The 23,844-nt window shown below is 35.4% G+C and overlaps 1 protein-coding gene across 1 annotated transcript in view; it reads left to right on the top strand.

The window, feature by feature from the left end:
- Positions 1-976: 976 nt before the first annotated feature.
- LOC103590216 (propionyl-CoA carboxylase alpha chain, mitochondrial-like) overlaps positions 977-23,844 on the top strand; it is a 130,039-nt gene continuing 107,171 nt past the window's right edge. Inside the window, exon 1 of the mRNA XM_008572411.1 lies at positions 977-1,072. The gene's annotated coding sequence lies outside the window, so the exon portion shown is untranslated. The remainder of the gene's footprint in view (positions 1,073-23,844) is intronic.

The raw sequence follows: 23,844 nt of genomic DNA, 5'->3' as shown, positions 1-23,844 counted from the left end.
TTTTGTTTTAGCAAAATTGTGATATTTTATGTAAAACATAGTTTATAATTTAAATGTAATATATAGTTATCCTGTTATATAAAAGCATATGGGTATTAAGTTGGTATTTGAATAATTATTAAATCAGTTACTAAAATTTTGTAGATTTGTAGTAATAAATGTAAGGTACTTCAAAAGTTTCATGGAAAACTATAATTAAAAAATAATACAGGTTGGCCTGGGTGGTTGGAGCTTAGCCTTATAACACCAGCGTTATGGGTTCAGATCCCCATGCCGGCCAGCTACCAAAAACAACAACAACAACAACAACAAATTTTTTCATGAATTTTTTGAAGTACACTCATCTCATTATAAAGTAAAAAGTTTATTACAAAAAATAACATATCCTAGCTAATAGTATACTAAGGTAATTTTTTTTTTGTAATTGACATCATTAAGGAACATTCTGTATTTTACAATAGAATAATGTATGGAGGTTTGTTCTTTAATATATTTTTAGTCTCATGAACTATGAAGAACAAAATAAAACTCAAATAATTTCTAGGTCAGATCATGCTGACTCGTAATTTATTTTATGTCTCTGAAGTTGAAGGCAAGGCTTAGTTGTTTATTTTATTGTAATTTTTAAAAAACCATCTTGAAGAATAACCAAATATGGAAAAAATTAGTATTTTTCAAGGAAGATTAATTTGTGAAAGACCATCACAATTAAGCAACTCAAGTTCATAGAATAGGTGATGGCACCACAATTACCTTAGAACGCTGTTGTCAGTATACCTGTTTTTCTAAAGTCTCTCTGGTTTAAATCTGAAATCTTTTTTCTAAGGGTGGAACCTTTTAAAATAAAATGTCTTGAAATACATTCTTTGGTAGTTTTACCCTGCACACTTAATGTCAAAGGAAAATTAGTTTATTGAGAGAGAATAATATAAAATTATTAACTGTTTTTCTCTTCTCTCTCTGCTTCAGAGTCCCTATTATTAAACCAGACGTGGCTAACTGGGAGCTCTCAGTAAAGCTGCATGATGAAGTTCATACTGTTGTAGCATCAAACAGTGGGTCAACATTCTCTGTGAGTTTCATTTATTTATTTTTTGGGTAAGCTTGAAATTATCTATGAATATCATCTTTTGAATTTGTAGCATAGCCGTGTATTGGTTTCATCTTCTTTAGAAAGCTGAATATAAATGGAACTTTTTCTTCTCTTATGCTAATTAGGAAATACATTTCTAGATTTAGCCACATTCTAAACCTACTTCCTGATACCTGATTCATTTTTCATTAGTATTATGGAGAGTTTACCTTTGTTATAGAGATGAGCTTCTTTAATTATAATCCCAAACGTGTGACAGCCGTGGTTGATAATCATTCTTTTAAAACAAGTAATCTGAAGCCTCATATGATATTATTCTTCACATTTCATGTTGTGAGACGTTCTTGGGGCTAAGTTTACCTTATGGTGACATTATTTTTGTTTTGTAGAACTTAAATCCCTTGAATAGTATCCATGACAGACCTGTGTTAGTTTGAATTCCGGTTTATAGTGAACAGTGTTGTAGTAAGATTTCAGTGTTTATACTGTAGTCTGAATAATATATTTAAAATCTATGATTTGAGATTGCCAGGCTATGTATATAATTGCCAGATTATGTATATCTACATCTCTCTTCTTATGGCTAAGTTGCATTGAAATGTCATTTTGTTTGGGGGAGACAAATGAATTTTTATGAGAAGATTGAAACAGGATATGAAAATCAAAATATCATTTCACTCAAATAAGACCTGGTGAGGCTTGAGGGTTATGGCAGTTTCTTGATCTCAGTGAGAAAATACTACAAGTTGAGGATTTATGAAAATTTATTTACTCAACAGATACTTATTTCATGCTTACTATGTGCCAGATTAGTGCTAGGCTGTTGCCTTAGAGAAGCTGTGTGGTAATCAGACTCACAAATAATTGAGATTAATTTATGAATTAAGGGTAGTCTCCTTGCTTTTCTTTAAATTCTGTGATTCATTCCATATGCCAAGGTTATTAAAGCTTTGTTTACTGAAAGATGTTTCACTTAACTCTCTTGAAATGAAAGCTTCAATGGAGTTGAACTGTTGCCTTATGTATCTTTTGTGATTCTTTATGTTCTTCCTACCTATATGATCATTTTTTAAAATAAGTGTTCCAAGTGGACACTTAAGCATACATCGGGCTGAATAGCAAATTTTATGAATTGAGTAGTAAAGAGTATTAATATAGTGTAGCATTATCCTGGGGGAAGTTATCCTTATGAAAATATAAACTTTAGCATAATTTTCAGTTCTGTATTGAGTCATCTTTGAATCTTTACTGTAATCTGGTATTCTAATATAATATTTTAAAAAACAATGCCTTGCCTTAATAAGAAAACTGCCCAGATTACTTCTTAGAGCTCTTATTTCTTTGTGCTTATTTCAGATTCAGTTTTGGAAAACTAGACATCTCTGGACTGACTGCTCGAGTGATGTCTTTTGAATTTTTTCCTGTAGAATTATCTCCAGCTTCACTTTTTAGCTCAGGAAGAAAACAAGGCTGATTAACACATTGAAATTAGTATGTTAAAACTTTGCCTGGAAAATATCTACCTTAATATATAGTATCAAAAACTACTTCCCGTATTTATTGGCTTAGCCACTATCAGAAGCATCAACAGCCTAATGAAAAACATTTGGATTGGCTACTTTCATTTGATATCAGTATTATGAAAGGAGGTAGTTTGAACAGTATGGAGTAAGTAAAGGCTCAGTGGTATGAAGATTTCAATATTGTGGCACTATTATCTGCTTTTGGGGTTGCAGAAGCAAGAGCTATGATTGTTTACTTGGTTTCCTAGATTGCCCACTGCCACATCAAGAAAAAAATTAATTAGCCTAAAGGTGACAGTCTAAGTCTGGGTTAATGACTCCAGAGGTAGTACAGGCAAAGTCATATTTATGTAGCCCACACTAAAGCTTCAGGTACCCCATGCTTTCAGAGTTCTTTTATTTAATTTTTAAGAATTTAAATTATAAGATATTTCAAATAAGGAAATTACAGCAAATATGCAGAGTGTCTGCACAGATCTCCTATTAAAAAAGAAAAACTATGAGACTCAGTCCTTTCTACATCATCTCATCCTTCTCTTTTCCTCCCCAGAGGTGGCATCTGTACTTAAGATGCTATGTGTCCTTCTTGTACTTGTTATTACACTTTCACTACATACGTATGTACTACAATAATGGTGAAAAAAAGTTGCAAAAATATACAAACTTAATGATTCTATTTATGTAAATTTTAAAAGTATACAAGCAAAAACAATTCCATTTACAATAGCATCAAAAAGAATAACATGCTTAGGAATGTATTTAAACAAGGAGGTGAAAGATTTATACACTGAAAACTGTAAAACGTTGCTGAAAGAAATTAAAAACACAAATAAATGGAAAGATATCCCTCTTGTGTTAGGGATTAGATGACTTAATATGGTTAAGATGTCAGTACTACCCAAAGTGATGTACAAATTCAGTGCAATCTCTGTCAAAGTCCTAATGATTTTTTTTGCAGAAATAGATAAATTCATGGTAAAATTTGAGTGTAATCCCATGAAACCCCCAAATAGCCAAAACAATCTTGAAATAGAAGAATAAAGCTGAAGGCCTTATACCTCCTGATCCTAAAACTTATTAGAACACCGTGTTATGGCACCAAGGTCTAAGGGTTTGGATTCCTGTACTGGCCAGCTGCAAAAACAAACAAACAAAAACAACTTTTTACAAAGCTACAGGTATCAATACCATGTGGAACTGCTTAAAGACAGATACATAGACCAATGGACTAGAATAGAGAGCCCAGAAATAAACCCTTGTATATATGGTTAAATGGTTTTTTTTACAAGAGTGCCATGACCATTTAATGGGGGTGGGAGCAGGGCACAACAGCCTTATCAACATGTGGTATGGGGAAAGCTAGATGTCCACCTGGAAAAGAGAGAATTTGGACCCTTACTTTACTTTTACCCCTCACTTTACCTTTACTTCTTATACAAAACTAACTCAAAATGGATCAAACACCTAAACGTAAGAGCTAATACTATAAAATTCTTAGAAGAAATCATAGTAGAAAAGCTTCATGATATTGCATTTGGCAATGTTTTCTTGGATTTGATGCCAAAAGCATAGGCAACAAAAGAAAAAATAAATTAGATTACATCAAAATTAAATATTTCTGTGCATGAAAAGATACAATCAACAGAGTTAAAAAGGCAACACAGAATGGGAGAAAATATTTGCAAATCATATATTTGGTAAGGGGTTGATATCCAGAATATATAAAGAACTCTTAAGAACTCAATAGCAAAAAACAAACAACACAATTAAAAATTGGCAAAGGAGTTGAATAGACACTTCTCCAAAGAAGATAGGCAGGTGACCAATATGCACATGAAAAAATGCTTAGTGTCACTAATCATTAGGGAAATGCAAATCAAACCTATAACAAAATCCACCTCCTACCCATTAAGATGGCACTATCAAGAAAGCAGAAAATAAGTGCTAATGAGGGTGTGGAGAAATTGGAACCCCTGTGTGCTCACTGATGATGGGAATGTAAATGATGTAGCCACTGTGGAAACCGTCTGGGCATTCCTCAGAAACTGAAAAGTAGAGTTACCATGTGATCTAGCAATTCCACTGCTGGGTATATTCCAAAAAAAACAAACAAACAAACAAACAAACAAACCTGAAAGCAGGGCCTTGAAAAAATATTTACACACCCATGTTCATAGCAACATTATTTACAATTGCCAAAAGACAGAAACAATCCAAGTGTTCATTGACAAGTGAATGGATAAATGAAATGTAGTAAATACAAGGGTACTTCATACAGTTACTGGAAAAATAGAATTAAAAGATATTGTGAATCCTTCCATGAACTTTTTGAAGTACCCTTGAGCACACAGTGGGATATTATTCAACCTTAAAAAGGAAGAAAATTGTGAAACACGCTACAACATGGATGAACCTGGAGAATATTATGCTGAGTGAAATAGGCCAATTACAACAGGACAAATACTGTATGATTCCACTTACATGAGGTGCCTAAAGTAGTCAAATTTATAGAGACAGAAAATAGAATGGTGCTTGCCATGGGCTGGGAGGAGGGAGAAGAGGAGTTAATGTTTAAAGGGTACAGAGTTTCATTTTTGTAAAAAACTTCAGTCTCAGTTTTGAAAAGAGTTCTGGAGGTAGATGGTGGTGATGGTAGCACAAAAATGTGAATGTTTTTAACACCCCTGAACTGTACACTTAAAAATGGTTAAGATTGTAAATTTTATATATATTTTTACCACAATTAAAAAATACACAAAGTAATTCAAAGTAGTATTTATAATGAAAAATTAAAAAGTAAGAAATGAAGAAAGCATGGTAGGAGTAAAAGTTAAATGAAGAAGTAGTAGTGAAAGTGACGTATTGTATTTTATCTGTTTTATGTCTTTATTCTGATTTCGAATACAACCGCCAGAATGAATGGCAGAATTAAGAGGAGCAAAACCTGACGCACACAAGGAGAAAATATTGTTCAGCTTATCATGATGATAAACACAAAAGTATTAAAAACAAGCTGATTTTTATTTATGATTATTTTTACAGTTTCCTTCTGGGTTCCCAAGATGTTTTCCATTTCTCTGTTAACACAAAATAGTTCATTATAAATGAAAAGATTAACGCATTTATTATTTTAAAGATATTGAAGAATTAAATTGGTATTGAAAGACAATTCACTTCAAAGAAAAATGTCAGAGTAGTCCTGATGTGTAAGAAAATTAGCTTAGAAATTCAGCATCCCCAAAGATGGAAAAATGAGCACTGTTCAGGCACTTTTAAAAAATTTTGCCTGATATATCATGTTAATTACAAATGAACTAGAAAGCAAGTCTATGTAATTTTAGATAGTGAATTTTAGGTATCCTTTGGTACAGTGAACCAGTGTAATTTCTGTAAAGGTCTTGTTGTAATCTGCTACTTAAGAATAATCAGAATCTTTACACAATTGAATTTTGTATACCAATGTAATCTTCATGCTAATGGTTTAAAAGAAAAATCTAAATGATCAAAAGTAACAATTGGTATGGTCAACAAAAATAATAATTTTTTTCAGTTCTTTAAAACTCTTTTTAGTTCATTTTCCTACTGAGATTTTATTTTTTTGCTCTTACAGAAAGCTGAAAACCTAACTTTCTGATAGGTGTAAAACTTTGCTGCAGTTTAAGTTAGGGTCACAATTCATTCATTTTCCCAATTTCAAGTAAGTTTTATGTTGATAAAATTTGTATTAAGAGTTAAATGGCAGAGATACGTTTCTGGGATGGGAATGTGAGCAGCTCTGTGGATCCATCCCCCAGCAAACCAACCATAATTAGTGAAAATTATAAAAATCTCTATTTGCAGATGACATGTTGTTATATATAAGAAATCCTAAGGAATTGACTAAAAAACTATTGCAAATAATAAATGAGTTCAGCAAGAGTGCAGGATACAAAATAAATATACAGAAAATCAATTGTATTAATTTGCAGTGAACAATCCAAAAACAAAATAAATGAAACAATTTCATTAACAAGAGCATAAAAAGAATAAAAATACTTAGGAGTAAATATAACAAAAGAAATGTAAAACTTACATTGTAAAAACTGTAAACCATTGAAAAAAAATTAAAGAAAACCCCAATAGGTGGAAAGCTTCTTATATTCATGAACTGGAAGTTAATATTAAGATGGCACTACTTCCCAAGTTGTCTAAAGATTCAATGCAGTTCCTACCAGAGCCCAAGTTATACGTCTGTCAGAAATTGGCAAGCTTGGGCCGGCCCGGTGGCGCACTTGGTTGAGGCGCTCCAAGCCGAGGGTTTGGATCCCATATAGAGACTGGTCCGCTCACTGGCTGAGCACGGTGCGGGCGCGACACCGAGGGTTGCGATCCCGTTGCCGGTTGCGGTATGGGCGCGACACCGAGGGTTGCGATCCCGTTACCGGTCACGAAAAAAGACAAAAAGGAAAAAAAAAAAAAAAAGAAAAGAAATTGGCAAGCTTATCCTAAAATTCATAAGGAAATTTAAGGGACCCAGAAGAGCCAAAACAATCTTGAAAAAAAAAAAGTTGTATAACTCACATTTCCACCTTTTATAACTTACTACAAAACTGTCTTGTAATCAATGACAGTGTACTACTTGCATAAAGATAAGACATATAGACCTGTGGAATGGAATTGAGGATTCAGAAATAAACCCACAAATGTATTCAATTGATTTTGACAAAAGTGTCAAAATAATTCAACAGAAGAAAGAACGGTCCTTTCAAAAAATGGCGCTGGAACAATTGGGAATTCAAATGTAAAAGAAAGTATAAGAACTAAAGCATCTTTGTGACCTTGCACATGGCAATGATTTCTTAAATGTGACACCAAACGCACAAGCAACAAAAGGAAAAATAGGTAAATTGGTATTTATCAAAATTAAAATGTTTGCTTCAAAGGACACTAACAAGAACTGAAAGACAAACCACAGAATGGGAAAAATACTTGCAAATCATACATCCAGTAAAGCACCAGTATTTAAAATACATAAAGAACACTTGAACTTAACGATAAAAAGACAACCAAATTTTAAAAGTGAACAAAGAGGGGCTAGCCTATTAGCTTCAGCATGGTGCTAATAACATGAAGGCCCAGGTTTTGATCCCTGTACTGGCCCAGCTGCCAAAAAAAAAAAAAGTAATAATAATCATAATTTAATTTTAAAAAATAAAATTTTAAAAATAAAAATGGACAAAGGATCTGAATAGACATGTCTCCAAAGAATATATACAGTTGCCAATAAGCACATACAAGATGCTCTGCATCATAAGGCATCAGGGAAATGCAAATCCAGACCACAATGAGGTAGACCTTTATACTCTCTAGGATAGCTGTAATAAAAAAGTCAGATAATAAGTGTTGGCAAAGATGTGGAGAAATTGGAACTCTCATACACTGTTAGTGTAAATGTAAAATTGTATAGCCACTTCGGAAAACAGTCTGGCATTTTCTCAAAAGGTTGAACATCTGGGTTATCTAGAACCTTGGCTCAGTTCTATCATGAATGTTTAATTTGGGATATTTAAATAAGTATTTATTTATATTTTGTTACTATATGGATATATTTTACCTTCCAAATAATATCAAATAATTCTTTCCAGGCTAGATGTCAGCAACTCGAAGATGAATTAAATGCGACTATGTGTTTGTTTAGCCTATCTGCAAAATAATATAGCATTCATCAGAGGCCTTTAAAAACATTCATATTCTTAAGTCTACTAATTTCACTCCTAGAACTGTATCTCAAGGAAGCAATAAAAAATTGCTAATATAAACGTGATATTTTGTTGGGAAAAAAAAAGATGAATTAAAGGCAGTTGGCCTTGGAAATATCCACATGAACAATCTGTACTTATGGTGGTAAAGGGAGGGCAGACTTGGAAGTAATTAAAATACAATGATAAATGCCTTAATAGAGGTAGGTTCCTTCAACCACTTAAATGGTGAGAAAGCAAGCAAGTAAGCACTCATCTGCCTGGGGGACGAAGGGAAAGATCTGGGGGAAGATGAAGTTCTACTTGGGAGAGATGATTAGTGAGCAGTAGCTTAGAACTATTAGAACTAACTATACTTAGAATGTTTTATATGTAAGCTGGAACTTTCCTTGAAATCGTTGTTTAAATAAGTGAGGAAAACCTGGCCGGTTAGCTCATTTGGTTAGAGTGTGGTGTTATAACTCCAAGGTCAGGGGTTCAGATTCCTGTAATGGCCAGCCACCAAGAAATAAAATTTAAAAAGAGAAAAAAACATTGGGATGTGGTAGCATGGAGAGCAAAGCTTTTGAAAAATCACACATTTTCTATACATATAATAATTTCAATTTCTTACTATGGAAGTGTACGCTTTCTTACTTACTTATTTTCCATGAGTAATAGAGTAAGGATTTCTCTGTCTCTTTCTAGTTGTGTTATTGGTTTTGATAGTTAGTGTAGCCTATTGAAAGATATTTTGATGAAGCAAGTGAATACCTTGGTCTACATTTGCTGAAATTTTGCCTCGTCCCAGGCACTGTGGTAAGCACTTCATAGACGTTATCTCCTTTAGTGCTTATGGTAAACCTGATAGGTAGATATCACTAGCCCCAGTTTACAGATGCGTTTGGAAACTGAGGTTCAGACAGGTGGTAGCACAATCATGGAAATTTCTTCCACTAGACTGTGGATAAATCATTGTCAATACAAGGAATAAGTTTATTTCTAGCCAGAGCAGTTTTGTTGGCAAGATAAAAGGAATTTTCTTTGTAATATGCCAAAACTTAAGGCTCAAGTCATACTATTGACAGAAATCTTTGGAGGCATCACAAGGACATGAATAAATCATAGAAAGTACACAATATTTTTCCTCCAGTTAGAGATACTGGTTAAGAGTAGCTGTTAGAAAGCAGTTTTAGAATTGTATTACCTCTTGTAGATGTTAATTTATTTTCAAATTGATGTTAAAATTAAAAACAGCAATTTTTAGCAATGATTTTACAGTTTTATCCAAGTATTTTATTTTCAAGTAAGAAATTTTTGAGAGCAATATAAGGTTTTAGGTAGGTAAGATTTTGTGTCTAAAAGAGTTTGTGCTTTCATTTTGTTTTCTTAATAATGTTCATTTGGTTGATGCAAAATCGTCTCATCTTTAGATGCCTGTGGTGGAGGGAGGGAAATGTTTTGTAGTATTCATATCATTGAAATTACTACCCTATATTTTTCTTCTCAAAGAAAGAATATGGTGATGAGCATAAGAATAAAAAATAATAATTAAATATGGATGCATAATAAGAAATAATTATATACTTATTGTTTGAAGTTTTTTTCTCTAGTATTACCAACCCTTTTCCCTTTGTTCTACCGCCATATATTTTGTTCTAGATCTCTTGATTAAGAAAACATTCTACCAGTTTCTTTTGATATTTAAAGAGCACTTTGAAAATTTGGTTTTAAGTAGAGCTGTTTAAGGACTTTTGTGTAACATTTTCATAAAAATCAAGAAGTGAATGAACTTATAATATACCAACAAATAATCTTGTGCACAAAATAGAAATTTTTATTATGTTCTCAAATATTAATATAAAGAATCTTAAATGTATCTCTAACAAGAGTTTATACTTACATTTTTACACCATAATCTCTGTTCCTTTTATTCAATTTATAGACTAGGAAGTAATGCTAAATCATACAGTTTCTGGAATTTTTATAGGGACATGATAAGAATCATGGCTGTTCTTTTAAAGAATTTTTAAACAGTGTTACTAGAAAAAATAGAATATTTTTCTGTCCTTTTGCCTCTATTGTCAGTTTTTAAAATAGTCTCTTATTGAACATGAAAAGGACGTCAGCAAACAAGGTCAGTTACACGTACTATAGACTTTTAATTTAAAAATTATCTATGGCTTAAGTGCACAGTAGGCAGGCAGAAAAATTTCTTTAGTAGCATTTTTGTGGTAGCATTTAAAAATGAATACTACGGTACCATTAGGAGCTTAAAATAAAGGACTAGTGTTATTTAGAAAGTTGACATAGTACACGATAAATGGCAGAAAACTGAGGTAAGATTTTTGAAGTTGTATGATAAATTCATATTTAAAACTTTTTTCTTTTTTTTTCTTATGACAGCAATTAAATGTTATGATAATGTAAACTACTTTTGTTAGGAATTTTTTTCACTTAGACTTTTTCTCCCCAGCTTTAAAAAGCAGCAAAAAAATATTCTGTTTGAGGAAAATATCTTATTTTTGGCTGATTGACTTTTTCAAAAGAAAATTGTAATATTGTGTAAACATGAAATTATTTTATTTTGGCAAGAATGTTTGTTTTCTTTACACAATTATTTTTCTACTTGAGAAAAATTTACTAGAAAAATAAATCAAGGTAATATTAAAAAAAAATGTAAAATTTTCTGCAAAGAATATAAAACCACTATAAGTAAAGCCACAGAGAAGCCAATAAACCAGAGAGAAAACTCACAACTGATTATAGTCAGAAAAGGGAAATCTTCAAATATAAAGAACTCTTACAAATCAATATGAAAATGTCCAACAACCCAGTGAAAAATGTTCACAGATGACTTACAGCAAAGGAAATATGAATGGCTTCTGCGCTTTTGGAAAAAGTGCTAAACCACACAGAGAAATTCAAGTTAAAATTCTGATGAGGTACCATTTTCTATGTACATTTTGGCAAAGATGAAAAATTTTATAATTCCCTGATGTCATAAGGTTGTAGAAAAATAAGCTCTCATATATTATTGATGGGAGTATAAATTGATAAACCTCCACAGAAAGCAATTTGACAAAATGAATTTATACTTTAGGTTATGTTCACATGTAAATGTGCAAGAATGTTCATTGGCAGTATTGTTTATAATATCAGAAGACTGGAAACAACCAAAATGTACACCAAACATGAACAATTAAATTAGTATGGTATATTTATAATGTTGAAATACTGGGCAGCCGTTAAAAAGATTGTGAGCATTTTCTATGTGCTGCTTTATTAAGTGGCAAAAGAAAAGTACATTCATTGGTGTGAAAAAGAACATGTTTGGTTATGCTTGTTATATGTATAGAATATCTTTGGAAGGAGCCACAAGAAACTGGTCATTGTGGTTGCTTTTGAGTTGGGGGGCCGGATGGCTGACTCTGTGACAGAAGCGAGAAGGATATGTACCTTATGCTATATGTCTCTCTAGTATTTTTTGAATTTTGTACCATATATGTATATTACCTATTTTTTTAAAAGTTTCAAAATTCTGCAGTGGAAAGGTCTGGAAGATGTGGGACTGTTGAAACAATGGAGTTTTAATTACCTGCCAAGAAACTTCTGCAATACCTTGGCCATCGAGGGAAGCAATAAGATGGGCAGCCAGTCATTATCTAGAGAGCCCTGTTGCTACATGTGTAAGTACACAAAACTCCTCCGGCTAGCACTCCAAACTTGGAGGTAGTTGCTGGAGGTCACTCCGTAGGCTGTGGGTTACAGGTTGATGTAACCTGAATCAAGAAATTGCAAAAAGCAGAGAAAGGACTGTAACATGGGTCAGAGTAAGGTAACTGAGTGGGAGTAGGTTTGGAAGCTCCAACAGCTTCCTATTTTTCTTCCTTTAGGTGTATGAACTACCCAGAAATTACTATATAGAAGGGTTAGAGAGGTGCATGTTTTGTCAATAGGAAAAGGTAGTGAGAACTCACTCCAAAAGCTATGCTGAGAGTTCCAGAATTCATAGTAATTTCACTGGTCCTAAAACATCTCTGGGATGTTTTAGAGAATACGATGATTCTCTCTATTCTTGGTTTAAGGAACAAGGTCCAAAAGTAACTTGCTGTACCAGTGTGACTTCCTTACCTCAAGGTGAAGAATATTCTTTCAAAGCAAACTCCTTCGAATCAGCATGACATCTGATGGGAGGGGATCAGATAAACATGTTGTAGAAAAATCAGGTCTGAAGAGTAACCTCACACAGCTTAATCTGTTTACTTTTTAAATGCATTCTTGTTCAGTGAGTATCACTCTACTTTTGAGCCGTAGGACTGAATTTTCATAAAAATGTGAGGATCCTCCCCACGTAATCTGGAAAATTGCTTGTCTAATTGGGTGCACAGCTGCACCTGTGCCCTCTTGAACACCTCAGTCATGTTGTGCTCAAGACTCAAGTAACTTGTTATGGCGCTAAGTGAAGAACAAAATAAGTTATAAAATTCAGTTACTTTGGAATTGAAAAACACTGAATGGTATTGGTTGTTATATGAGAGTTGGCAAATACGGTAATTAAGACTTCAAGTGATTTTTAGTGTTATCCCCTGACTTCAGTTATTTTCTGAAGAATTTTATTTAGCATAAAACCTTAGGGGCTAGATCAGGTGGTTGGAGCATGGTGTTGATAACACCAAGGTCCAGGGTTCGATCCCTGTTACAAGCCAGCTGCCAAAAAATTTAAAAGGGGAAAAAAACCCGACAAAATTTTCAACATTTACACCAGATATTCAGGTTCAGTTTAATTTTATAAACATTTATAAAATATCTGTAGTAGTCTAATAGCTTGTTAAGGGCACTGGTCAAATTTCTACAACAAAAAAGTATTAAGTTATTTTGTTTATTTTTATGTTATTGGCTCCTCAAACTTACTTATAAATTAAATGAACAGTGAAGCCATCTGTCAAAATGTCTTTGTTAAGTGACTCAGCCATTAGATAAATTTTGATATATTTATATCCCCATGTATTTATCATTTTAGTTGTAATGTAATTTAATAGCTGTTTACTGAGTATCTTCTGTGACACAGGTCCTGGAGAAACAGTGGTCATCAGGAGAGATGATATATCTGACTCCTCACAGAATATCATGTGTTGAGGGTCACAGGCTGTGTCAGTAAAGTAGGACAAGTGAGCGATGGCAGGGAGATGGCAGAGGAGCCCCTCACCTGGACATGGAGGTGGTTGGGGGAGGCTCCAGAAAGGAAATAACAGCCAAGCCAAGTCCTGAAGAAGCAGGTGCGGGAGGACAGGGAAGGGGCCAGCGGTTTGAAGGCGTATGTGAAAAGTATAGAGAGAACCGAAAGAGGGCTGAGGTGACAAGGAGATGCAAGGAGTTGTGTGTGACTGGAGCGCGGAAAGCTTGAAGCAGGGGACCTGGGGCAGGCGGGGAGGCGGTGATGAGAGGTGGGTGTGAGGGAAGGGGCCAGAGTGAGACACGCAGAGGCCTGAGCTGTGGCAGCGGCGGCGGCGTCCTAACGTGGTCTGACTTGCCTGGGGCAGAGGAGAGCCACAGAAGCCCTTCCTGCAGGAAATCCAACAGAGCTGCCCGTGAGAAAGGTCGTGGCGCTCTTGTTGTGGAGAACAGACGGGAAGAGGCAGAGCTGAAGTGAGGATCATTTTAATGTAACTGACCTCAGTTACAGATTCAAGTGAGTCTGATAGACTATTAGTTTCTTTGCTCACATAGGCTGTGATGGAAAGGAAGGAAGAACATTCTGCATTACTGATGTAACATGACCCAAAATATAACTACATGTATTGGTCAGCCTTAGCTAGACTATCCTACAATAACAACAACCCCCAAATTGCAGGGACTTAAAACACCAAAGGTTTATTTCTCACACATGTTATACATCCATCGTTTGTCTGCTGGTGCACATCCTTCCTAGGAGATGTAGGCTGATATGTTTCTAGTTACTGTGACAAAGGAGAAAAAAGAATATGGGGAATCATGGGTTGGATCTTAGGGCTTCAGCCTGCAAGCTTTTCCAGTCACTTCTGAGCATCCTTAGGCTCACATTCATTGGAAAAGCAGGTCACATGACACTGCCCCACCTCCAGCGGGTAGAAGGTACAGTCCTATCCCCCGTCTACAGGAAAGAGAACTGCCCTAATCACTGCCTCTAAAGATACCAGTGGAGTTGAAAAACATTTATTTTTGTTATAAAGAAAGTTGCTAATTACACCAGTCATTTGCTTTTGAAGAAACAAAACACTTTTGTGAGCAGATTAGTTGCAGGACAAATAAACATTGCATATTTTGGTTGAAAGTTTTGAAAATCTTTACATTGAAAAAAGTGTATTTCTTTGAATTTTATATTTTATTACATTTTCAATGAAGTTACTAGAAAGTTCAGTATAACTTAAGGGGTTAACTGTTCTGATAAGTGCTCTATTCTAACTTTATTAGTGTGAAGTGCATTCTTACAGAATGTTATTTAATCATTTTTGAGGACAAATCCAAAATGAGATATATTTAAATTTATAAAATATTTTCTAAAATTATCTTAGGATACAAAAAGGATTTGATTAATATTTTCTTATTATTATAGTACTTCAAATTTCCTCAGTTTCTTAGGAAAAGACAAAATAAAATGTTAATATAAAGAGGTTTTTTTTTTTTCAAGCAACAACAAAAGAAATTTAAAAGATATTTGCCCTCTCTCAAAAATAACACAATTTCAATATCTTAAAAAGGCAAATTTAGGGAACATTATATGAACTGATTAGTTTCAATTATGTGATTAAGAAAAGATAACCTTTTGCTAACTATACATCTAACAAGGGTTTAATATCCAGAATATACATAGAACTCAAGCAATTATACAGTTAAAAAAAACAAATAACCCAATTAAAAAATGGGCAAAGGAACTGAATAGACATTTTTCAAAGGAAGACATACAGATGGCCAGCAGGTACATGAAAAAATGCTCAACGTCACTAGTCATCAGGGAAATGCAAATTAAAACTACATTGAGATACCACCTCACTCCAGTTAGACTGGCTATGATCAAAAAGACAGTGGATAACAAATGCTGGCGAGGGTATGGAGAGAGGGAACACTACTGCACTGTTGGTGGGACTGTAAATTAATACAACCACTATGGAAAACAATGTGGAGGTTTCTCAAACAACTACAGATAGATCTTCCATATAGTCCAGCAATCCCTCTTCTGGGTATATACCCAGAGGAATAGAAATCATCATGTTGAAGGGATACCCGCACTCCCATGTTCATCGCAGCTCTGTTTACAATAGCCAAGATATGGAACCAACCTAAATGTCCATCGATGGATGAGTGGATAAGGAAACTGTGGCATATCTACACCATGGAATACTACTCTGCCATCAAAAAGAATGAAATATTCCCATTTGCGACAACATGGATGAACCTGGAGAAACTTATGTTGAGTGAAATAAGCAAAGCACAGAGGGATAAATACCACATGTGCTCACTCATAGGTGGGAGCTAAGAGAGAAAGGAAAGAAGGAAAGCAAGATCACAGTAGTGCAGAGGTCTTACAGAGGGAGGGAGCATTCCTAGCGCTACAAAGTGGAGTGGGGGAAAGGGGGGAGGGGAAGGGGGACGGAAGTTGGTGGGTAATTGGGTGGGGGACACAGGGTACAAAAGTAATTTCTGGTAGTGGGTATGCCCCCAGTATGAATCTGGCCCTCACATCATGGGCACGAGGGGTGACAGCTTTGTATCTCATGAATATTCATAGTAAATAAATTCTAAAAAAAAAGAAAGAAAAGATAACCATTAAAGCAAACTCAAATTAATATTATATTTGGACACAGATAAAAATCAACACCTTGAAAGAAACGAAGAAATTAGTCAACAGTGGAAACCGTGGAGCACAGGTATAATGGCTTCGTGTGAGAAAGATGGAATACTGTTAATATGGCTTATTTTTGCAATAGAAGGGCAACTGGCCCATTCTAAATTATTCTCTGTAGCCTAGTGTAGACCAGGAAAAATATCTTTTCCTCTACCCTTCTAAGTTCTTGGCGGGGGACCCTGTAACAAAAGACAGATTAACAAGAGAAAAGCAGTTACACATTTATTTAATATAAGTTTACGTGGTAGGGGAGCCTTCATAAAGAAATGAAGACCTGAAGAAATGATTAAACCTGAGTGTTTTTACACTAGATTTGATGAAGAGTGCAGAGTTGCGAGAGGACGAAGAGGGGTAAGAGCTAAGAGCAGCCACCTTGGGGGAGTTAGCAGGGCCTGTGCCTTCGGGTTCCTCTTGGTGTCCCTCCACTTCAGAGATAAGGACGCTTCTTTCCTCTGGGTATAGGGAGGGCATCTCTCATATGAGGATCTCATCACCTGCCTAGGGGAAGGTCAGAGAGTCCTTCTGGCACCTGCTATTTCTCAAATTCCTTTGGCTTAAAATATTCTATATGTCAGGGTGCATATTTTGGGGTAGCTTGTTCTGAACTCCGTCACTATAGAGTAATCTTCCCATGCTTCTAATAGCTTGTACAATTGCTCTTGCTTGTAAATATTGCATATTTCATTAATTTAGTCACAAATGGTTAATAACAGTGATATGCAATACATTTTGAAATTATGCAGTTCACATTTATTAAATTATATCATGCTTTATCATTTTGAATTTAGTAAGACTTTAAATTTGATTTTCACTCAACTACTTTAATTTTTATACTTTAGTCTTTATATGAAGGGACTTCAAAAAGTTTGTGGAAAAATAAAAGATAAAAATAAAAAATATAAACTTTATTTCTCATCATAAGCTCCATCAAGTTTAAGAAACATTTGTAAGCAATGATTTAGTCCATTTAGTCCACCCCTATGGAACTGAGGGTCCTGGGAATTTAACCATGTCAGTGCTGTCTTTTTTACATTACCAACTGAAGAAAAATGGGTACGTTTAAAGATTTTTTAAGATTAGAAAACAAAAAGAAGTCAGAAGGAGCCAAATCAGGACCATGAGGTGGATGCCTAGTGATTTTCCATAGAAATTCTTGCAAAATTGCCCTTGTTTGATGAGAGAAATGAGCAGGAGCATTGTCAAGGTGAAGGACTCTGTGGTGAAGCTTTCCCAGGTGTTTTTCTGCTAGAGCTTTGGCTAACCTTCTGAAAATTCTCTCGTAATAAGCAGGTGTTACTATCCTTTGTCCTTCCAGAAAGTCAACAAGCAAAATGCCTTGAGCATCCCAAAAAACTGTTGCCACGACCTTTGCTCTTTACCAGTCTGCTTTTCCTTTGACTGGACCACTTCTACCTCTTGGTAGCCGTGGCTTTGATTGTGCTTTGTCTTCAGGATCTTACTGGTAAAGCCGTGTTTCATGTCCTACTACAATTCTTTGAAGAAATGCTTCAGGATCTTTATCTCACTTGTTTGAAATTTCCATTGAAAGTTCTGTGCTTGTCTGCAGCTGATCTGGGAGCAACAGTTTTGGCACCCATTGAGTAGAAAGTTTGCTCAACTGTAATTTCTGTCAGAATTGTGTAAGCTGAGTCAGTTGAGTTGCCTAAGGTGCTTGTCTACTGTTTCTGCTGTTAATCGTTGGTCCTCTTCAATTAGGGCATGAACCAGATTAATTTTTTCCTTGCAAATTGTTGTGAATGGTCGGCCACTGTGGACTTCATCTTCAACATTGTTCCATCTCTTCTTAAAATGAGTTGTCCCTTTGTAAACAGCTGATTTCTTTGGGGCATTGTCCCTATAAACTTTCTGTAAAGCATCAGTGATTTCACCATTCTTCCACACAAGCTTCACCATAAGTGTAATGTTTGTTCATGTTTCAGTTTTAACAGAATTCATGTTGCTCTGATAGGGAGGGGCTCTTTTCAAACTGAGTCTTATCCTTCTTAGTGCCTCAAACTAGATCCTGTTCAAACACGTTATTTAACAAGTTAGTATGAGTGTTTTGGTGCAAAAAGTTTGCAATCCATGCATAATTTTTCCATAATATGCATTTCACATGAACTTTTTGAAGACCCCTAGTATGTCTAGCACTATAATTGGTACCCATATGAATTGAATGTATAACTTTTCTGCAACGGGCATTTTGTAACACTGGAATCAGCACCATTTGTGGGTAATTCCTAATACTGAATGTGAATTCTTAGCTATACAATTCCAAGCAATATTTTAAAATAGATAATAATGTCAGTATTTAGAGAAAAAATTAAATTTTTTACCACAGTTTTTTCTCTGTCAGTAATATAACAGTGTGTATTTGTTTCCAGAAATTCATTCTCTGATATAAAATTTCCTCTGAACTGAAATATTTTGAGTTGGAGTTAATTTACTAAACTGTCATGGAATGCCTGAAATTTTTGTAGGGCAGAAGAGGTAGCAGGAAAGTGGGCAGTTAGCAGGTTTCTATTATGTGAATGATTGACAAGTCAGATTCCAAACAGAATCTGTTTAGTGTTTTCATGAATTCACATTTGAAGAAGAAATTACACAATTTAAAAAGTTACAGCTATTTGTCTCCTTTAGGCCAACTCCTCATTTAACAGAAGAGGACACATTGAGATTGGAAGATTGGGTGGACTCAGTCAAGATGACTCAATGAATAGCGAGAAGCCAGAACCCTGGGGTCTCCTGATGACTAGTCCTCTTTTCATGAAGTCTTCTGTAATGGGAAGAAACTCTAAATTTTAGCAACTGTGTGGATGGCATTAGTTTTGTCTGTATATATTTTGAAAAAAAAAATGGAAGTATTGGATTTCTCCTATTTAGGGAGCTTGTCACCTACTGTCACATCTAATAGTGTTCTTTAAGAAAAAAAAAGTGTGGTTGCTCAATATGATAATATGAGCTCACCATAACCAATTACAGAAAGTTAGAAAGCCTTGGGAGAATAGACACTAAGATGACTTTACTCTGTTGGGATAATATTCCAAATTCTGAATATAACTTTTTTCTACCACTTCATAGCCCAAATAATGGCTGTTAAATAGAATATTTTGTCAAATCAAGTTTTTAAAGTTTTCAGCTCCTTCTGCTGGCTTTTATTAACTTCTGGAGAGTCTTAACTGAACATCGAAATCCCAGTTTTATGTATCAGAAAAAAAAAATTAACTGCAACCGTGACTGATTATTTGATTGATTGCTTTTAAAACCACTTCTCAATAAATATAAGAAACACTTTATTATTGATACACCTCCTGTTTTGGGGGCTTAAAAAAATTTTTTTTTTAGATCTTGTAGATCTACAAGACTAGAGTTGGAGACTGGAAAGAGATTTCAAATAGTGCTAAGTAAAACTGTTCTGCCTCAACTCTGATTTTTCAGTAATGAAATAGTGTAAACTCTTAACATTACTTTTATGGAGCTTTGTAGTCCATAAAATAACATTGTTGGGAGCCTCGATGTGCGTCAGCTGTGACTGAGTGTTTTGATGTCTTCGCAGAAGGCAGACAAGTACTTTCCTTTGAAATGTGTGAGGCGGCTTGAGGTGCAGCTTCTCAGATGGATTTAATTAGTCCTCTGTAGGACTGGATGTCCGTTTGTTGCAGCTGAATTCTCATTTCATTCACCCATAACTAGAAACACCTCTCTTCAAACGGGTTTCTTCAAAGAAAGAGGGGTTTAGGGTTCTATGTTTTACTGCTTTTTGATGTTGGTTTCCCTTTAACTGAGAAGACCTTATGTTTATACAACTGTTATTATTAAGAAAACATAGCTTTCTGCACCGAGGTGCCTTTTGTATCAGTGTTGGTATTGGTGGCAGAGATCTGTGGAATAGATCTCGCTCTGTCAGACTATTGCAGCAGCTGTGTGTTTGCATATTTTGCTTATGAGAGACATGAACCAAAAACATGGCATAAACTTGTAGCTTAATTCCCTAAAGCTGAAATGGGAATACTAATAAAGGGAAAGAACCAGTAGCTGAATATGTTAATGGGGTGGTGGTTTTTTTTCAGAAGCTTATATTAACCACAAAAGCAAAGTGAATCAACTAACAAGGGTTGCCATAACGCAAATAGTCATTGTGTTTTGATTCATGGGTCATGGTACGCTTTTCAATGAATATGTTGAAAGAATGAAACTGTATTCTTAAGAGTAAAATTATATTTCATACTTTAAAAATTATCCTTAAACGTTCACATTTTATTAGAATAGCTACTTGAATTTCCCCTGAAATGCTGTTTCTTCTCTTTTCCAGCTAGTGCATCTAGGGTCTGTCATGCTCTATCACCGCGGCAGCTTTTATCTTCTGTGCCCCCAATTCTAATTATATTTCAGGAGGTTGTGATCTCTTCCAGAGTCCTGTTCATTCATTGTGTCTAGGATGAAGTGCTTCAGGGGGTTTGGGGGCAGTTCACTCATGGGCACAGGTTTGCATCTCTAAAAAGTTTCTTTGCTCTAACATCTTGATTTATATAAAAATTCTAAAACCAAATCTTAAACTTCTTATTACTCTTTTTCTTTAAAGAAAGACAAAGTGAATTTAGAGACTGTTCAAGCTTAAAATTGTTCCAAAGCCATAGATCACACTGAAAAAGAAATAGTAACACATCTCATGAATTCTTTTGGTGTCTTGTTTCAATATTCCATCCAAGAGCCTGTAGAATCTCAGGCTTATATTTCTGCCTTGTTTCTTAGCAGTAACTGATTTTTCTCACCTTATTCTCCAGACTCAGCACTACATAGCTCTGGCAATTGCTAAAACTCAAAGGTCAGAGATGTACCATCATTGAAGATATTAAAAATGATTGACAGAGGCTTAAGAAATTTTAAAAAATATATTTTGAGCAACGACAGCAGTAAGTCAGAAAGGGATTTCTTTGAAAGGGCCAATATATAGTTTGGTATTGATCTCTGTGTTCTTGATTAGAGGTTTTTAAAAAAAAAAAAAAATTTAGGGCCGGCCCGGTGGCGCAGTGCACCACTTGGGAGCGCAGCGGCGCTCCCGCCGAGGGTTCGGATCCCACATACAGACCAGTTCCCGCTCACTGGCTGAGCGAGGTGCGGGCGTGACGCCGAGGGTTGCGATCCCGTTGCCGGTCCCGGTCCGGGCACGACACCGAGGGTTGCGATCTGTTGCTGGACACAAAAAAAGACAAAAAGGGAAAAAAAAAAATTTTAACTTAATGTAATTTAATTTTATCAATATACAAAGTAGTTGATTTTCGTGTCCCTTTACTGATTTTTCCCTTCCCCCTCCCTCTGCCCCCTCCCACCCATCAACATCCTATCTGTTCACTTGTCTTCACAAGTTCAGGGAATTGTGATTGTTGTATCTTCTCCCCTTCCCCCCATGTTTGTTTGTGTATTTATTTATTTTTAGCTCCCACAAATAAATGAGAACATGTGGTGTATTTCTCTTTCTGTGCCTGACGTATTTCACTTAATGTAATTTTCTCTAAGTCCATCCATGTTGCTGTGAATGGTAGTATTTCATTCTTTTTTATAGCAGAGTTGAATTCCATTGTGTAGATGTACCACATTTTCCATATCCACTCATCTGGTGATAGACATTTGGGCAGGTTCCAACTTTTGGCTATTGTAAATCGTGCTACAATAAACATGGGAGTACAGGTATCCCTTCAATATGATGATTTCCATTCCTCTGGGTATATTCCCAGCAGTAGAATAGCTGGGTCATATGGTAGATCTATCTGTAATTGTTTGAGGAAACTCCAAACCACTTTCCATAAAGGCTGCACCATTTTGCAGTCCCACCAACAGTATTACAGGTGTTTTGACACATGAATATTTTGTGGAATCCCAGGTGTTAGGAGAATTATGAATGTGGCTCAGGAATATTTTATTTCATTAATATAAATTTAATATTTTAAAAATTATGTGTGTGATTTATTTAAGGTATTCTTTTAATGGTTCTGCCTTTAGTACAGTGTTACATGGTTTCACACTTTTATTTACTGCAAATGCTTTAAAAATCTTGGTAGAAATATAAAATCTCAAATTTTATGTATATAAATAAATGCTCTAAAAATCTTGGTGAACATATAAAATCTCAAAGGACAGAACGTTTGTGAATTATTTTTAATATCGGTTTGCACGACACCTTGTTTGGGAACCTTATTTCTAGTAGTTGAAGTTAATAAGTAACATTATAGTAATCACATTTTCTATTATGCAAACTGGGCAGTGCTATAAAAAAGAGAACATAATCATATTGGACATAGGAACATAGGTAATTATATTCTTCCTCCATTATCTTCACTTTGTAAAAATTAGCCTACCTACCCTTAGCACTAACCTACAACGTTTAGTCTGGGGTTAGGTAAGGAGTGGTAGAGAAACAATGATGTGACATTGTACTGAAAACAACAGTCTTTGAAGACAGAGACACCTATTGCTTATGTAATTTGGGAAAAGTTACTTAACCTCCCTGACCCACTGCTGCAGTAGTGTTTCACATTAATGCTCTGATAGAGGAAAACATAAGGGCCATGAGGCAGGTAGACTTGAGTCTACATACCAATCCTGAAACTGCTGCCTGTGGATGGAATCCAGTAGAAGTTACCTTTTCTGAGCCTTAGTTTTCCTCATGTATAAAATAGGAATAATATTCTCTAGGGTTTTTGTAAAAACCAAATGATAGTGTATGTAAAGGCTCTAGTACAGTGGGCATGTAGTAGCCACTCAAACTATTTCTCCCCCTTAGATACTGACCTTTTGCTGTTTAAAAGGATCTGAAGTAGCTTTTACTTTTTTTTTTTTTTCCTTTTTGTCTTTTTTCGTGTCCGGCAACGGATCGCAACCCTCAGTGTCGCACCCGTACTGGGACCGGCAACGGGACCGCAACCCTCAGTGTTGCGCCCTCACCTCGCTCAGCCAGTGAGCGGGAACCGGTCTGTATGTGGGATCTGAACCCTCGGCGGGAGCGCCGCTGCGCTCCCAAGCAGTGCGCCACCGGGCCTGCCCTGAAGTAGCTTTTACTTTGCAAGCGGTTTATTTCCATTGTGTGGAAAATTTGTGGAAAGTTTTAAAAAAAAAAGGCTAAAAATAAAATGTGCAAACATACATTGACAAGACTTGTCAGTACCGATTAATATTCTGATTCTAATGTTCTTTGTGTTGGAATTGCAGTATTCATTTATTTTATGAAGCCCTGTTAGAGGCTACAACAGAATGCCTGCAGCTGCTGCCTTCCCCTCCCCCATCCTGCTCCCAGGACCCCGCTGTGGTTCAAAAGCTCATGTAAGCCTGCGGTTCCTCTTTCCTCCACTATAGGGCGCACCTATACTGTTCAGGTCCAGGGCTGACTGGATCCTGCTCTTTGGGTGATTTGTCCCTTCTCCATTTAAGCCTTTTTCTTATTCATGGACAGTCTACTGAGTGTCTGTTATAAACTCCAGCCATCATGGATTTACCACACCATTTATTAAAGGGACTGTTCTTTGCAATAAAATATTGGCCCTTGCTATTGTGTTTTCCCCTAAATGAACTTACAGACACATGTGTAAGTTGGCTGATCTAATCAGATCTGCCTGGATTTGGATGTGTTAA

The sequence above is a fragment of the Galeopterus variegatus genome, unplaced genomic scaffold (assembly GCF_000696425.1).
Source record: "Galeopterus variegatus unplaced genomic scaffold, G_variegatus-3.0.2 Scaffold781, whole genome shotgun sequence".
Taxonomy (NCBI): Eukaryota; Metazoa; Chordata; class Mammalia; order Dermoptera; family Cynocephalidae; genus Galeopterus; species Galeopterus variegatus.
The sequence above is the reverse complement of the archived record's forward strand: the minus strand, read 5'-3'. Positions and strand labels throughout refer to the sequence as shown.